Here is a 13763-nt window from a genome sequence, read left to right on the forward strand (position 1 = left end):
CATCATTCTTTCTGACTGCAACGATAACTGCTATAACCGGATCATCAATAGCGACTGGTACAACCACCAGCGGTTTCACATTCGCCTAAGGTGGCATAACATCCGCATATGCATCTATGACCACCAATGGCTGCATATTACGACAACGGAGACCCCGATGACACGGACGCTTGGTAGGGACCGTCGTCACATCAACATCAACTCTTTCAATGAATTGAACGCCGTTAGCGCACCATGTGTTAACCAACAAAAGTCACACCACAAGGTGGATATTCTACAGTAGCCCACACGACTGCGTGCGCACCGCTAAGGCAGGGCCACCTCCGCAAAAGTCATCCAAGGGCGAGACATTGAACTACCAAAACTCAGCCTGCTCCAAGGCTCACACGCGGGACCCAACCGCATATGCGCAACCTTAACAAGCTCGTGGCAATGCGCCAATACAAATGGAAATTGTCTATAACCAATCAGTGTGCGTCAGGTTTACCCAACCAATTTCCATGATGAACAATCGTATACTATTCATTGCTCCATTATCTCTACTCACAGCCAACGACAACCACAACAAACATGGCCAACAACTTTCTCGCACCCGGACGACATGTAAGCCTAAAATTAAGTGATCTTCGCTCCCGAGCTCCTAATAAGTCTAAGTGCTCCTCCCACGCTTGCACGCGGGAGCAACACTAGACTGGGGGACATGACGAGGTATGGTACTGGACCCGACCCGAACGGTCGGACTTTTCTACTATTTATCACTTTTATATTAATTATATATTATTATTATTATTGTGTACTAACCTGCGAAGCCCAGCGCATTGTAGTTTATACTACACTAGGCTGTGGGCTCGTAGAGACAACCCCTAACTGGGCCTGGCCCATTGAGGTTAGGGTTTTCCCATATCTCCTATATAAGGAGGTCTCCATCTCCTCATTAAGGCATGAGATATAGGGCAACACTTTTGTAGCTGGAAATAGGGATTCTTCCTCTACCGGTCGTCTCTACATTGCCTCCGTTTCTCTTTTCTTGCTTATAGGTCTAGGATGAAGTGGAAAAGACGAGGTGTAGCCATTCATCACCGTAGAAGTACCGACCCGCTCAGGTCCATGCTTCTTCAGCTGAGTTGTGGTGTCAACATGGCATGAGCGCCTCTAATGTATTAGCAAAATAAACAATGGCAATTTGAATAAATTGCATGAATAAATGATTTGATTATTTGATAAAGAGTGCAATTCTAAAAACACTTAAAAACTCTTTTAAATAGGCACTTGCTGCCTGAGTACAGGACAAGTATCTATTGAGCACCATCACACTCTGTAATAGTTTTATATAGGCAACAATATGTTTTTACTCATCTTTTCCTTATGTAATTGTTTCACGTGGAAATTAAATAGGTAATGAACTTTTTACTCATCTTTTTTTCAAACCAAGGTACAACTTTGGTAAGGATAGACCTAAGCCAGAATTCATTATGTGAAGCTACATATTTCGGAACGCAATTCTAGGTACAATCCTATTTTATTGCTTTATTTAGTAGCGCGACACACTTTTACTTGTTCAAACGCGCTTGGCATCTCATCGCACGCCCTTGGTCCACTCGACTATATATATAAATATCTATATAATGGTCCGTATATAACCTGACATGGCGACGCTACCTCAAAATTACAAAATCCTAAACGCATGAATGGAAGATTTCATTGCCCACACATGGATGGGGCCACGCTCGATCGGCCATCTGACATGTTGCATGCGCCCATATAACTATTTTCAATACTTATGTCCTAACATGCTTAGCATCATCAAACTAGGTAATCTGCTCGGAAGAACACGACTACGGGTTGACATGGTCATAATATTTACACATGCTAAACTATACATTGAATAATCCTTATTCAAGCACGCGGGCTTAGCTAGGTAACTTCTCACCACGTCGCCTCAATTGGTGAACTATCATACTGGATAGACAATCTTGAACTCGGTGCAACCGTTGTGTCAGACATATACGCGCAAGACTCATGGGTGTCAGGTTCTTAATCTTATCCTTAAATATGGTACTCTCACATAACTCGACAGCTTGACGGAATACTCCATAAGTCATATATTAAAAGAGCGCCTATCAGAATTGCCTACTAAACAAAAAGTGTCGATAAAGATCTCACCTTTATTTTACGCACACTTATCTACAATTCATTTAAACCGATTAATAAGCATGTCGGAGTCTTCTTAGCATGTTATACTTCATGTTTACTTGTTGATTTCTTTTTATTACTTATCAAGTTCAAAGCTACTAACATACTTTAGCAGCACCGAACTGGGGGACTAGCAGGGTATAGCACCATTACGCCTTAAAAGTGATCAGTTTTTCTCAGGCTGCCCATTAAGGTGATATCCACTGCACATTAACCCGCATCGGCTCTTATATAACGTGGATGTTTCAATACGCCAGACAATATTTATACTTCTCATATCATTTGGCCTACGACTATACCACTTAACCATGCATATGCAATTTGGTAGTCAAGACAAACGCACGACAAAACTAGTATACTTGATTATTCGAATAAGTATTCCACACGCTATGCGACAGGAAAAATACTTATTCGGATATGTATTCTCCACACCAGTCTGCGACATGGATAAAAGAAAACCCTCACGCCATAGTCGGTGAGGTAGTTTAAACAGACACGCCACCTACTATAAGCATTCCACACGCCAGTGCACGTCCAGGAAAAGCACGTAGTAGCTTACGTAAAGTGCTCATTCACGCCTAACGCGTATCAAGCATTTTATTATCTCAATGAGTGTTCACTCACGCCAAGCGTGTAGAAAGCACTTTGTTGTTCAAGTGTTCATTAACGCTGTGCGGGTTATAAAGCACTTTCTGATATCTACAAGTGTTCATATAAACATTTGTAAACACAACATACTACCGCATTTGAACTGCATATCGCGGTAAAAAACAACTCTAACACGAAATATTTTTCATAATAACAAAGTCAGATGATCAAATTATACAGCGCTACGAGTGGGCATCTTGGTAATAGATGTATTCAACCACTACTACTCCAGTGGGTATCTTGGTAATAGATGCACAACCACTGATGAAGAACCAAGTACTTATCCCACAATTATAAAAACATTGTGGGGAACATAAATAACGCTCTAAGCACCCTTCCGAGGTCACTGAGCATAGCAAGCACCTCTGCAGGGGTGCATTGTACATCATTCTTTCTGACTGCAACGATAACTGCTATAACCGGATCATCAATAGCGACTGGTACAACCACCAGCGGTTTCACATTCGCCTAAGGTGGCATAACATCCGCATATGCATCTATGACCACCAATGGCTGCATATTACGACAACGGAGACCCCGATGACACGGACGCTTGGTAGGGACCGTCGTCACATCAACATCAACTCTTTCAATGAATTGAACGCCGTTAGCGCACCATGTGTTAACCAACAAAAGTCACACCACAAGGTGGATATTCTACAGTAGCCCACACGACTGCGTGCGCACCGCTAAGGCAGGGCCACCTCCGCAAAAGTCATCCAAGGGCGAGACATTGAACTACCAAAACTCAGCCTGCTCCAAGGCTCACACGCGGGACCCAACCGCATATGCGCAACCTTAACAAGCTCGTGGCAATGCGCCAATACAAATGGAAATTGTCTATAACCAATCAGTGTGCGTCAGGTTTACCCAACCAATTTCCATGATGAACAATCGTATACTATTCATTGCTCCATTATCTCTACTCACAGCCAACGACAACCACAACAAACATGGCCAACAACTTTCTCGCACCCGGACGACATGTAAGCCTAAAATTAAGTGATCTTCGCTCCCGAGCTCCTAATAAGTCTAAGTGCTCCTCCCACGCTTGCACGCGGGAGCAACACTAGACTGGGGGACATGACGAGGTATGGTACTGGACCCGACCCGAACGGTCGGACTTTTCTACTATTTATCACTTTTATATTAATTATATATTATTATTATTATTGTGTACTAACCTGCGAAGCCCAGCGCATTGTAGTTTATACTACACTAGGCTGTGGGCTCGTAGAGACAACCCCTAACTGGGCCTGGCCCATTGAGGTTAGGGTTTTCCCATATCTCCTATATAAGGAGGTCTCCATCTCCTCATTAAGGCATGAGATATAGGGCAACACTTTTGTAGCTGGAAATAGGGATTCTTCCTCTACCGGTCGTCTCTACATTGCCTCCGTTTCTCTTTTCTTGCTTATAGGTCTAGGATGAAGTGGAAAAGACGAGGTGTAGCCATTCATCACCGTAGAAGTACCGACCCGCTCAGGTCCATGCTTCTTCAGCTGAGTTGTGGTGTCAACATGGCATGAGCGCCTCTAATGTATTAGCAAAATAAACAATGGCAATTTGAATAAATTGCATGAATAAATGATTTGATTATTTGATAAAGAGTGCAATTCTAAAAACACTTAAAAACTCTTTTAAATAGGCACTTGCTGCCTGAGTACAGGACAAGTATCTATTGAGCACCATCACACTCTGTAATAGTTTTATATAGGCAACAATATGTTTTTACTCATCTTTTCCTTATGTAATTGTTTCACGTGGAAATTAAATAGGTAATGAACTTTTTACTCATCTTTTTTTTCTAAAGTGCGTAATGATTTCATATGGAAATTAAATACAAGAAAAAAAGTGAGTGTGAAGCAAAACATTGTGATTAGTTAAAAAATGTAGTATGGCCCCACAGTCCCACACCTCCGCCCCATGCCTATGGCTCCATTCATGTCTGAGCCTCTCGCGCCCTAGGGAGACGGTGTTTGTTAGTGCAGAATATCTATCGCCTTCGTCAATCGGAACCGTAGCTGAAATAGAATTAAAATAGGCTTTATATTGTAATTTGTAAACAATAGGCAAGGTGGCATTATTGTAAATAAGGGGAAATCCCTTATAATCTTGTGCCTATAAATAGGAGCCTTAGGGTTTAGATTTAGAACTTTTGCCACATTAGAGCTTGGAGAGCTAGGTGCTTAGAGGGAGAAACTAGAGAGAGAAAGTGGCAAAACGTGATTCACGGAGCTTGTATTCGTCACATCATAAATAGAATCACCGATTAGTGTACGTTATTGTGTGTTCGGTCACGCACGTTCACGTGGTATCAGAGCAGGAGCTCGATTGCACTGATCTATCACACGATTTCGCACAGGATTACATCAGATTCAGATCTGAATTTCATCTTCTTCTTCGTCTTTTTCATATTTTTCACGGTTTTTACTGTTTTTCGTCAAATCGAACACGTTTTCACGGTTCGTTTCAGCTAAAATTTGGATATGTTGTGCGTATATACCTGATCTACAAACCTACCAAGTTTTAGATCGAAACTCCTAGCCGTTTAGGAGTAATCGAGGTTTTTCGGTTCGTTTTCGCGTCAAACGTACAGGTCCGCTCGTTCTGGTTCGCTTATGAGAGATCCGCTCCAAATTATATGTTTGGTTCGCTTTTTCGAACAACAATAGTAGGTCCGCTCATTCAACAGTTGAGATTCGCTTATTGGACAAAAGTATAAGGTTCGCTTATTAGTTGGTTCAATAGGATTGCTTATAGTGTTCAACAGATTCGCTCATTGATCACAGATTAGGTTCGCTTATTGTGACATAATTGGAGGTTCCCTCGTATTGATCATCTCTTTACTTGAACAGGAGAAAACTTCAAAGAGTTTGTGGGAAGCGTTAGGGAAAAAGTGTGTTGGTAGTAATGAAATTGTTAAAAACAAAAAGAAATTGTTTGATGCATTGCCCAAAGATCAAGATTGGCAATACTTTGCTCTAATGCTGAAGAATACAATCAAGCCTGATGATTTAAAGGTTGATTTACTGATTGAAAGGCTTGAAAGCCATGAGTTGGAGATAAAAAGATCTAATGTCAATAGTCCAGCTTATCAGCAGAATGTGGAACTTTACTACAGAGGGAATGTCCCACAAGCTGGGTCTCTAAAAACAGCATTCTCTGCAGAAAGTTCAAATTCAGTGAACAATGAAAGTCTTCACAGTGGTTTTCACAGTGGATCTTCTTCAAACACTTCAGACCAATCTGCTTTAAAGAATCTATTCCAGTGTAATATCGCAGTTGATTTGAAAAATGGGCAGAATTTCAGCGAAGAATCGGCGAAATAACAGATGGTTTTCTTGGCATCTGTACTTGAATCGTATGAAAGCCTCGTTGCAGGGAAGATTGGCAATACCAATTTGACGAAAGAAGATTATGATCAATTAGACCCCGAGGAGATGGAACTAATGGATATAAGATGGTGCATGGCCAGTGCGGTTCGTCGAGCACAACGGTTCATGGAAATCACGGGGAGAAAGTCAATTGGTGGACCAACTACCAAACTGGGATTTGATAAATCCAAAGTGACATGTTTCAGATGCAAACAAAAAGGTCACTTCAAGCGCGAGTGCATAAATGCGTATGCTGCTGATGATTCTGAGAACCCATTCAACGAAGATTACTACAAGAAAGCGATTTACCATCAGAACAAGTCTGAGCCACCAAGGTTGAAACAGCAAGAAGAAAGATCAAGAGCGCTTCCAGTTATCTACGACGATGAAGGATATGATTGGAGCAAAGAAGTTTTACCTGAGCAAGATGCTGTTGGGTATGCTTTTGTTGCTGATACTGATCCTGACAGGTGGTGGAAAGCAGACTATGCAAGGTGGGAAATTGGAAAGTTAGATGAACCTTTCAAAGAAGCTCAAAGAGCCAAACGATGGAATGAAGAGCTTGAATGTTACATGGATCCACGGGGTAATCCTGTTGTCGACCCTTCAAAAGTGGATTTCAAAGCTGTAACAAATCTGCTTCCAAGGCAAGCTACGTTCAACACACGAAGATTATCTGATAAAGAGTATTTGCCTGACTTGGAGAAGAAGATAAGAGAGGTTTTTGATGCAAGTCTACCGAAGGTGGTAGAGATGAGAAAGAGAAAAGAAGAGGAATTGAAGAAGTTGATTGAAGAAGTGAAGGCTGATGCGAAGACTGCTGCTGAAGAAGAACAGAAAGCTGAAAGAGACTGAGGAAAATGAATCTTCTGACTTATTGAATGTTGGTTTAATTAATGAAAAAGAAAACAAGTGCAGGAATTGCATAGAAATGTGCAAAGCCTGTACTGAAAAAGATGAAATAATAAAAGCAAAAGAAATTGAAGCAATCAAACTTGAAAATGTTTTCACAATAAAATGTAAAGAAATGATTGACAAAGAAGACATTTTGAAAACAAAAGTTGAAAAGCTAACACAGAAATGTCATGATTTTAAAGAAGAAAATAAAATTTTGAAAGAAAAATGTGCCGCAAAATGTGTTGATTGTGTTGAGAAAGAATCTAAATTTCTTGAGTTACAAAAACAATATGATTCTTTAAAGTGGTCGAGTCAGAGAGTACAAGAAGCTTATGATACTTTGAAGAGCCAAGTCAAAAGTTTTGATCAAAGATTGTCAGAAACTTTAGTCACTAAAGAAATGTATGAAAGAAAAGTTAAAGAAAAGCAAATTGAATTGAACAAATGTGTTGATGAAATTGCTAATCTTAAACAAGTCTTGGCTGAAAAAGAAAAGATTGTTACAAAACTTCAAAGTTATCATAACTCTTCGTACATTCTTGAACGCATCTTTAACATCACACCAGATGACAAAGATACTAATAACTGTAAAAAGGGTATTGGTTCAGAATATCATCAGGTACCACCACCATTGAGAGACAATTATACTTTTTATGATGAGGAAAAGGTGGCAAAGGGTTTGAACATAGCTGACCAATTACCTGAAAGTATCGATGTGACTTACACCAAATCTGATGATGCTGATGATTCAGAGGTTGTAAGTAAGGTGGTTGATAGTGTTTTGAAAGATGAGTCTGCAACAGGTAAGTCTGAATCACAGGATGAAGATGAAGGAAATCTTTATGATGGTTATCTGAAAAACACAAAATCTGAGAAAAATTTGAATGATGATTCAAAGGGATTGGTTTATACCATGATTGGATCGGACAAATTATTCTTAGATGTTGTATTCCCGATTCAGAATGTGATTTCAGAAAAGGTCGATAAAGTTTTCAAAATGGTTGAGATTGAGAAGTCTGAGATTCCGAAGTATGCTGGTAAAGGTCATAAATCTTTTTATAATAAACCTGGTTCTAAGAAGAAATACATGAAGGCTGGTTTGGGTTATAAAAGGAAACAGAACTGGAATAAAAGTAAACAACAAAATTTGCAACAAAAGATGAATTTTGTTCAAGGGAAAAGCTTGAAAGAAGAAGAAAAACTCAAATTTGGACAACAGTCTAATGAGGAGTTTGATGCTATGAAAAAGAAACAACAACAGGCCAAGGATGTTTCAAAGAAAGTGTGTTTTAAATGTGACCAAATTGGACATGTTGCACGAAAGTGTCCAAATCCAAAGCCTGTTGATGTTGAAAAACAGAAATCTGAAAGTGTGAAACCAAGGTCAACCAGATTTGATTCGAAACAAAATTGGAGGTACAATACAAACAAGTTTGCTTCAAATCAAAACTGGAAATCAAACCTAAACAAGTTTGATCCAAGACAGACCTGGAATTCTCACACACCCAGATTGAGAACAACACAGAGTTGGAGAACATCTGTTGATATGACAAAACCTCAAGAGTTTTGGAAACCTAAAAATGTTGTTCAAAATCAAGAGGTTCAGAAAGGAACAAATTTCTACAAAAGAGGTACTCCGAAAGGTCAAGTGTGGAGTGCTAAGAAACAAGTGTCGTCGGTAAAAGATGAGAAAGTTGAGATCAAAGCTGGAAAAGTTTTAAATGACAAAGAATTTCCAAAATTGAATGAAAATTATTGTGTTGAAATGCCTAAGGTCCAACAGACCTGGGCTAAATTGTTCAAATGATTGATAAAGTTTGAATGTGCAGGTGCTCAATGGTGATGAAGATTGTGAGATTGATAGTTGGAGCAGCCTGGCACGGGAGGAGGTTGCAGGACCCTGGTTTGGTTGAACAGGGAGTTTAGTTTAAGTGTTGTTTGTATATAAATAAACAATATTTTCAAAACCCAAAAAACTTGAAAAATTAAAAACCAAAAATATGTTATGTTTTAGTTTTTGTTAGAATAAGTGTTGATGGACTACGCCGAAACCCTCACGGCTGAACAAGCATGATTAATGTCACAGATTGAGAAACGGTTTTCTAACTGTCAAAATCAATGGGTTGTAAATCATGGGGGTACTTGATAGTGGATTTTCTGCAAATCAGAGCACTTTAAGCAGAAAATGGATGGCGAGACAAAGCTATCAGTATCGGTTTGTCAAATTTTTTTTTAATGATTTTGCATTTTAGGGGGAGAAAAATTGTCAGAAAATACAAAAACATTAGAAAATTTGAAAAATACAAAAACATGATAAAATTCAAAATTTTGAGTTGTGCGTAAAAAGAGGAAATGATAGTGCATCAGTAGACAGTTACAGTATGCTAAAGAATTGTAAAGAATTAATAAGTGTTAAACAGTCTCACTGATGATATGCCGATAGGTTTTTATACACTTAGTAAACCTTTCCAGGATATAAACCTAAATTCAAACACTTGCTTATTTCGTGGGGAACACTACTTGAATATATAGGTAACCCCTGAAATCTCGTTTGAAATGTCCCATATTCTGAGATACTAGGTCTTTATGCTCAGTGATATCTGGGGTATTATTCCGGGACTTCTGCTGTATGGAAGTACTGACCTAGTCCCGAATAATACTTTATGCAAAATGCTTGAAACATAGCATCGCCCTCAGCAAGCTGATGAAACAATAAAATTGATAGTCGCTGCTGTTGTAACAAAAAGATCCTCTAAAGGGGACACACCAAAAGTCGAGCCGTCATCTCTCTGCTGAACGGAAGTTCTGACCTGAGCTCTCACGGTTTCGCATCTAACCCCTTACAGATATCATCTGTGGTATACTCACCTGTAAGACTGAATATCTGGGATTCTGGATACGGGAGTATATTCAAGAGGTGGGACACATGAATGAGTTTAAGTTCTTAAAACATCTAAATCGTATCCTGAATCAGTTGAAACTTGTATGAAAATTTAAATGGATCAGTATATCGACAATCTAAGTGAATTGTTTAATTCTTAATGTGTATCTAAGCTCAACGGTACTTGTGACTTGTCAAAAACTGATATGATCCTCTGTCGCATACTCAAAACAAAAAATATTATTTGTAAATATGTTTGTACATATTTCTTTACTGCTTTATATTTTCAGAAAATACAAAAAGATTTTGATTTCTGCTTTATTTTCGACAACCGATATCTGAGTTCCTGAGTTTTAAAATCTAAGTAAGCTGATTGTGTTTCTGAAAATAAAACAAGTTCATTAATTTGAAACTTGAAATTTCTAGAAAAACTTCAAAAACAGTTTGTGAATATCTTCAAGGTTATTAATTTGAACTTGAATGATTAACTGAGAGGGATTTGGATGTGTAGATTGTTAAAATCTTTGTAATAGAGATAGTTTACGATCCGGTTTGTTAATATTGTCAAAACTATGAAGTTTGTTGACAGGGGGAGTGTATTAGAGAACATGTTTAATGATTTCGAAAATATTGTTACTTATGAATGTTTGAGGATTACAGGAAAGATCCAGACTACGATCCCAAGAGCTGAGTCTAAGGGGGAGTCTGAAGACAAGCTCAACGAAAATGAAAGCATACATAGAGCCAGATATCATTTCTCGAAGAGCTTGTAGCCGGAAAGCAAGGTGTCGATCCCAAAGCACGGAAGCTTGACGAAGGGGGAACCTGAAGAGTTTACCAAAAAGGGAAGCTGAAGCTGAAGACAGATCCACCGGGATTTTGTTTGAGAAAGAGGGAGTCTATGGTTGCTGAAACCGTCAAACCTTCAAGAAGACTCAGAGAGAGAGAGAGAGAGAAAGTCAAGTTGCTACGAGTTTGACTACAGATCGACTGCGACAATATCCAAGGGGGAGTCTGTTAGTGCAGAATGTCTATCGCCTTCGTCAATCGGAACCGTAGCTGAAATAGAAGTAAAATAGGCTTTATATTGTAATTTGTAAACAATAGGCAAGGTGGCATTATTGTAAATAAGGGGAAATCCCTTATAATCTTGTGCCTATAAATAGGAGCCTTAGGGTTTAGATTTAGAACTTTTGCCACATTAGAGCTTGGAGAGCTAGGTGCTTAGAGAGAGAAACTAGAGAGAGAAAGTGGCAAAACGTGATTCACGGAGCTTGTATTCGTCACATCATAAATAGAATCACCGATTAGTGTACGTTATTGTGTGTTCAGTCACGCACATTCACGGATTCCGCACGTCGAACGTTCGTTACGCAATCGTAAGGTGTCGAAACCGATGGTACAGTGTTCCACGCCCTTTTGGGTTGAGGTGGCAAGAAGCGCTATATCATTATACATAGTCTTATAGTCTATTAGTTATCCATGTAGTTGATGCGTGTTAATGTTTATTATCTAAATATTAATAAAAGACTTCATTTAATGTCACATGACATTCTCTCCTACAATCTCTCATTTTTTATTTATATTTTATTTAACAGATTAATAAAATTTAATCAAAGTCACCTCTTCAATTTAAATTTAAAAAAAAAATTATCTTTATCTTTTATCCTTTTATATTATTATCGAAATTATAGTTCATGATATTAATTAATTTTCATTTGCCTTTTATTACTATTATCTAAGTGTTGTATTTCTTTTGGAGATAACTTTATTATATATTATTGGGAAATTGGCCTATAATAATCCAAACTAGACCTTATTGGCCATTAATAATCCCACCTCAGAATATTTCCCCCACCAGTCCCACCTTTCACATATTTTTCCTACAATGGTCCCCCGTTAAAAAAACTTAACGGAGTTAAGCTTTTTTCCAAATTACAAACAGATTTTTTAGGGCTTTTGATTAGAACAACGATACGAGTCCATTGATGTAAAAGTTGCCTCGAAACGGTGCTCCAAACGATGAAAACGACGCTTCAATTCGGGTGTTTAAATTTCCAATTAACCAAAATCAAGTCACTTGGAGCATCATTTCGAAGTAAGTTTTACATCAATGGACTCGTATCATCGTTCTGATCAAAAGCCTGAAAAAATCTGTTTGTAATTTGGAAAAAAGCTTAACTCCGTTAAGTTTTTTTAACGGGGGACCATTGTAGGAAAAATAGATGAAAGGTGGGACTGGTGTGGGGAATATTCTGAGGTGGGATTATTAATGGCCAATAAGGTCTAGGTGAGATTATTACAGGCCAATTCCCCTATATTATTTTCCCTACTTTTAGTGTTATATTACACGGTTAAAATTTTATGGGTTTTCATATTTGTTTACATCTTATTAATATGTACAAAATAAATAATATAAATTACATCGTAACAAAATTTACAAACAAGTTTTCTAGACCTTTTAAAGAACAAATCTTACTTCTAATACACGATTTTAAAGAATATCACGTGTTAATACCATATCATCTCTAAAAAATCGTCTCTAATCAAATTGATTTTTTATTTATTTTTAAATCATGTTAATATCATATAATGGCAATATTGCTTCTTTTAAAATCATTACCTTAATATCCGCTCCTACTTCAAATATATTTTTAATTTATGATAATACTTTTGTGTTAAAACATACTAAAAACAGTTAAAATCTTTTATACTTATAAGGGTAAGAATAAGGGGTATTGGATTTTAATAATCCAAAGTTTCACTAATTGGCCAATAATAATCCCAACTTAAAAAATTGCCTACAACAGTCCCAACTTGTAAGATTTTGGCCACCAATGATCCTTGTCTAACTGGGTTATAACCTTGTTGGGCTGGTGACCTGCAACTTATTCCGGCGAGGCGTTTTACCCCTGAAACCACCAAACGAGACCACCACCAATCATCTCCGACCTCCTGTAATCTTCTCCGCTTCTCAAAAGTTTAAAATTTCCACCATCTACGCAACTCCGGTGACCTGCAACTTATTCCGACGACCTTCTTTACCCCTGAAACCACCAAAGGAGACCACCACTTGTCATCTCCAACCTCTAGTGACCTTCTCCGCCGCTCAAAACTTCAAAAAACTAACTGGGTTATAACTCAGTTAGATAAGGATCATTGGTGGCCAAAATCTTACAAGTTGGGACTGTTGTAGGCAATTTTTGAAGTTGGGATTATTATCGGCCAATTAGTGAAACTTGAGATTATTAAAATCCAATACCCCTAAGAATAATTATACTTTTGAATTAAATTGCCGAAAAAATGCAAAATCTACGAATTTTGAAATGTTTGAAACAAACTTCGAGTTACTATGGAGAAGATCAAATGTGAATTCAAGTATGAGTTTAAATATCTTTAATATTTAACTATATTACGTGATTTAATAGTTTAATCTTTTTATTATAAACTTTTACCTTTATCAATATAGCTTAACAATTTATTACTATAGCCTAACGATTTTTTAAATGTTTTCAGTGTTTAACTACATGACGTAAAAATAATTACAAAGCTTCGAAAAAATTGATGATTGAGTACTTTAGAAGCGGTAATGATTACTATGAGCAAAAGATTGCAAGTTTGTGAGATGATTATCATGTACATCTACTTGTCTTATTTATTGTGCAAACAACTAGTTTTTATTATTCAAATCGTGTAATACACGGGACTATAAACTAGTTTTTGTAATAAAAATATAAAATTTTAATGTTTATGATAAGATATTCATA

The sequence above is a fragment of the Helianthus annuus genome, chromosome 14 (assembly GCF_002127325.2).
Source record: "Helianthus annuus cultivar XRQ/B chromosome 14, HanXRQr2.0-SUNRISE, whole genome shotgun sequence".
Classification (NCBI taxonomy): Eukaryota; Viridiplantae; Streptophyta; class Magnoliopsida; order Asterales; family Asteraceae; genus Helianthus; species Helianthus annuus.